The sequence below is a fragment of the Argopecten irradians genome, chromosome 4, assembly GCF_041381155.1.
Source record: "Argopecten irradians isolate NY chromosome 4, Ai_NY, whole genome shotgun sequence".
Lineage (NCBI taxonomy): Eukaryota > Metazoa > Mollusca > Bivalvia > Pectinida > Pectinidae > Argopecten > Argopecten irradians.
In genome coordinates, this window is record NC_091137.1 from 42,194,072 (window position 1) to 42,199,906 (window position 5,835).

Genomic DNA, 5,835 nt, shown 5'->3' on the forward strand with positions numbered 1-5,835 from the left:
CATAACGACCCTAGCTCGCCTATATACTGAAGTAAACTGGCAGTCGATATGCGGTTCTATATATGTTGATGTACATTTTATCAATGTTCTTCCGGGTATTTTACTTACATGTATATATAGCTCTATTTGTGTACAACGTAACTTTGAATGACAGCCTAAGCGATTTGATTAAATCTGACAATGTCCTTAATATATATGTATTAAATTGTTTTAATTACATCGTGAAAACTTAAGAGCAGCATAAAAAGCTCACTGTCGATGTAGGACTGTCGTTCCGCATTCTTATGATCTATAGATTCTTTCAATTTTAGTTTAACGTTCCCACAATATTAAAGAATGTCTTTGAATCATGTTATTTAACCGATATACCAAAATAACAAAATAAAACCTTTCAAGAAGAATATTTTATGTTATATTTCTTCATGAATCGTTAATTAGTCCACATTTGTTTTTTTAATAGGGGAGGATGAGTCGTGAGGGTACTTACGTATATTAATTCCCAGTAAAATTGGAAACTAACTAAGTGTAATTTAATGACAGGTTCGGTATATCAACGAAAGCGGAAGTACCTGAAAGTCGTCGACCTATTGTCGATATTTAGCAAATTTCTCAAATTGGTGTCGAACTTGTAACTCATAGGTGAAATGTTAACGATAATATGTCGGTACGAACATATTAAGCGGTTTGTCATCGTTAATCTGGCAGTGACACAACAAATTATCTCTGATGTAAGTGTTACGTCCTACACAGTGTATAGGGAGGGAGAGATGTATTACAACACTGTCATCACAGATCTAAGACGTTATAGTAAATATAAATATTTGTCAGTACTTAAGCATGCTATGGGCATTAATATCATTTCAAACATATCACCTGAATGACTCATACCTATTATTTATTTAACTGATTTACTTCAAATAAATAAAACTTATCCAATATCAAATTATTCATGTTATATTCTTGATTCTAGTATTGGTTTTGTTCTGTGTACTTAGCGCTATTTGAATAAATAGTAAAATTCATGTCAACATATATAAAAGTACTGTTTATTTAAGTTTGACATTTGAAAGGCTGTCCTCACATTTATCAACATTTACATAGACGGTAAGCGAGGCTAGTTTTACGGTAAATTGAATATATGTTTAGTCACCTTGAGTAGTATAAATGATATTTTTTTTTGTATTAATATGTTTTTGTAAAAAAAATAGTAACTCTTTCATATTTGTGTGGCCCAAAACAGGATTATGTTTTTGTATTATTATTTTCCTTTTTCAAATCTTATAACAGAATAACATTTTGATAGAAAATAAATATTAGTAATGTACAGTTCCATAGTGCACCTTCTATCATTTATGAACCAAATCAAAACGAAAGAGAAGTTTGGTATAACTACGGAAATTCCATGGTGTTCTAAATATAAACTCTTCGTAACTTCTGCAAAACCATTTAGGCATGTGCCTGTGTAAGATTAATTCTCTTATTTTAATTGTTTACCTAGACTATTGAGGTAATAAACAGTTCCCTAACACCTATAAACTTATTGCAAATATAAAAAATACTATTAACCCCGTGTTTAATGTGACCTTGTGAGATAACATGAAACTCGATTCTTTGTCATTATGTTTGAAGAATGTTTTGCCATGCTGTGCTACACTAGTTTCGGAGACTTCGGCAAAAACTTGGGTCTACTTCCTGGACCAAATGAATTGCAAATAAAACCGCGGCAGTACACATTTGTACATTAAATTGAACAAATAACTAATTCTGTTTAACTTCTATACTTTAAACTTATTTTAATTGATTTCATAGACAAAAGTTATTTATTCTCTTATTTCCATTCTAATCGCTCAATCAGAAGCTAGATTTAAATCTTCCTTGTAAATAAATACATAATGTATTTTGTATGGCGTTGAACATAGAAACAGGTTTAAACAACGTTACAACTTGTAAAATCTGATTACAAATGAGGAGTTCAATAATCAATCCCTCGTTTATTTTTCATAATATGATAATATCACAACTGGAATAGCAGCTACAGGGTGGCCTTTTTAAATGCAATGATTGTAAAATTATCTTTAAAATATGTTTCCAAAGTGTATGTTTGGCCTTACGATATCTCGTTATATTTGATTTCTATTATGAGATTATGATAATGAATATTCTCTTTTTATATAGCATTGTGTTATGAAACATCAATAAAACTTCAAATTAACCTTTACCATAATGTATACAGTGTACATGCATATTTATATTGATATTTTCATATTCCTTACACAATGACAGAAAACTAGAAATGCCTTCACCTTCAGGGACTCTTTTCTAAGGAATATAATACCTTATTTTTATAAGCAAACCAGAAACGGCGTAACGTATAAGAACTTTATTTGATGTTTTAATATAATAAAAATCCTCGTTTCAAGCAAGACTGGATTACTAACACTACACAGAACAGTGTACGTGAAAATTGAATTTCATTTCATATTTCTAAGTCAACTCGCTAAATTTTGACCCACGAAAACAAGTAACCAGCTATATTGTTTAATCACATTACAATAGGGCTAGTGGTGTCACTCCGTAGTGTTGCATTGGTACATGAGTGTTAAGATATATTTAAGCAATAAACAGTTACCAAATTGTAGTATATAGTCAATATGAATACAATTTGGGTGACAGATAAATTGAATGTCGCCCGTTAGGGCGACATGATTATTTATCTGTCACCCAAATTGTATTCATATTGACTATATACTACAATTTGATAACTGTTTATTGCTTATATTTACATTCAACTATTTTTTGAAGAAACGTCGTTAATAATGCATTTAAATTTGCCGCTCGTCACATCGCTGACGTCAGCAGGTACAAATACCGGAACAGCGGATATTTTCCAGATATAATATAGTTCCCCATGGTATCATAAATAAAGTAATCAAAAATGCATTTTATACCACATCAAACTTTATTTTAGCAATAATACCTAAAAAATCTACAAAATAAAATACACTTTTATAATATTCAAACATTTTAACTCTTGATGTGACAGTTAATATCGCGCAATGTAGATATCCTTCTCTAGTAGCGATGTGGTTCCGAATCAGCGCTTGGAGAAGGACGCTGCTGAGGTGATTTTTATCTGATGATGGAATTCTATTCCGCGAGAGACAAAGTGATTTATTTAAACCACATATTTTGACGTAGGATAATGGGATTTTGAGCCACTAGAAAGGTAAGATGCAATCTTATTTAAATCTGACTTTTCTATGATAGTTTTGTAGGATATTGAGTGTGCCTGGTTTCGCTTTTATGAATCTTTATGTTTCTATCAGTCTGTCAGATATCTGTCGATATTAATCAATGAGTTCTTTGGATAAAGTTGGTTCTCATTAGTACTGTCGTCGTTTTTCTTCGGTCTAGCCTAGCTTCGGCATAATACCATTCCGAGCGCCTCCCCCAAGACGTTCGGCAGTGATGTAGAGTCTAGTGTACTCAGTAAGGGTTATCCCCCTTTAATCATCAAAATTCACAAACACTACAATTTAATTTCTGTTTTCGGAAGGCACGTCACTATTGCTGAGTACATTTTTATGCTGTGTAAAGCTCAAACGATGTGATTGTTCTTAAATCAAGTTGAACATTCCATCAGTTTAAGCTGAGTTTATCTCGAAATTACACGGTGTAATTCTACTTCAAACAGTCAAAAGCTTACCATGCCAGGTACATTGTACCTTGAAAAACTCTCAACTCAAGCCCCATGCTGTATTTTTCCTTGTGTTTTCCAATCAAAGTAGACTAGTTTTTTAATTTCCTCCAGTGTTCCGGACACAGTAGCAGACGACGTTCTAAGACGCTGGACGATGTTTTTATGACGTTTTAATTAATTTGGTATTTGGAAAGCGTCCAAATAGTAATTACTGCAATTTTAAATGTTTTCGTCTTGATTTCCATTTTAATTTCATTATTAATGCTAACATTTTTAATTTAAAGTTTAATTATTATTTCGAATACAAATCCTATGTGATGATAGGCTACTAGCTTTGTTTATTGTTTACTGGCGGCCATGTTTGTTTACATTGTTTGTATTCCTTACATGCATTTATATGATCCGATTTGCTACACACAGAGACCTCATAACTGTAAATTGCGCAGAGACCTCATAACTGTAAATTGCAGACATACTCGCATATACTACAATTTGGTTTACTAGTGTTATATAGGCGAATGCAACATGGAATGTAAATATAAACGTCCAAATGACTCTCTGATGTTGTTTATTATCTAGATTTATTCTTCCATATCAACCTTCTCCAGTCACTATAAATTCTCAAATCATGACATCTTTAAGATATCTGCAAACATTTGAATTCCTCTCACCTAAATTTTCCACCTTCCATTGTGACTGGATGTCACTTCGCCATTGTTTATTGTTCTTTTGACAATGTGTTGTTAATCTTTGATATTTAACAGATCTTCAATAGCTAGTGTATACCTTGCTACATGTAACATCTTTGCACACTTCAAGATCCACTCTTGAAATATGACAATATCCATGGACTTATATATAAACATACAGGTCTCCAAAATGTAATGGCTTCAAATTAGTAATGCACGAAAGTCAACCTAAGATGCGATTGGCGTTAATCAATTCACTTGTCAGTTTAGGAACTTCGGTTCCAAAATAAATTACAAAAGAAACGAAAATAAAGATATTTTTTAAGTCACAAACTGTTATTTTAATATTTAATTAACTTTTGATAATTTATCGAATTTTTTGTTAAGATACATCAAAACTTGCCTTAGCGAACACCTTTGTATAAAGACCACCTGTTTAATAAGACTAGGTTTTAAGCATTTGACCTGTGTATAAAGACTAGGCTATGAAAAACATTTTTGGTCTCTTAGTTTAAACAGGTTTGAACTGTAATGTAAAAATTTCATTTAAAATTTGTACGTCCCTGGAGTATGTTAGATACAAACTTCAATAACATATATTTGTTTTGCCTTTCATTTATTTTTAATTCATTATATACATTTGTTAAGCTCTTAATCTTCTTTTAATAATTATAAGTGATACTTAAACTCAAAATCGATCAAACAAAATAGCAGTGACTATAGACATCAATCAATGATAATTGATTTGTTTAATCCATGTGATTTTTTTCAACGTCTTAAAATTTACATATTCACATTTGTATACACGTTCTAGCGCTTAACAGAAGGGACTGTCAAAAAGGAGATCAATTAATATGTGCTGATGTGGCGAGCTATTTTTAGAAAGCTTTTCAATGCAGAATGTATAAATTCTAACATCTGATCAATACTCTACGCTCTTGCGGAGTTAACGGGAAATCCCAAGTTTCGGTTTACCCAAAACTTCCTTAACAACAGTGTTGTGAGTTCTTTACATATTTTGTAAACAATTATGCAATGTTATTGATTAAAAGCTGTCAACCATTTGGTACACTAACATAATTCAGGAGGACATACAATTTTTCCAACTAAAGGCAACCACTCATTTCATTAATAACATAATACAACAATAAAAAAATGTAATGTAGAACTTTGGTCTCTAGTTGGAAATTTCACTTCCTTCTTCAGAAAATACGAGGGAATTATGTCTTGGCGAAGTTCGAAGAATGCTTTTATTTACCATGCTTTACTCTTTTCCCAATTAAAATAAATAAACAACATATTTTCTGATTGGGTTGTAGTATAATAATGCTTTTTATTTTGATGACTGATGAAAATATAAAAAAAAAGTAAAATGAAAGTGTTATTTCATTCTATCCTTAATCAAAACTACAAAATGATATAATAGCGAAAGTTTGACATATATAT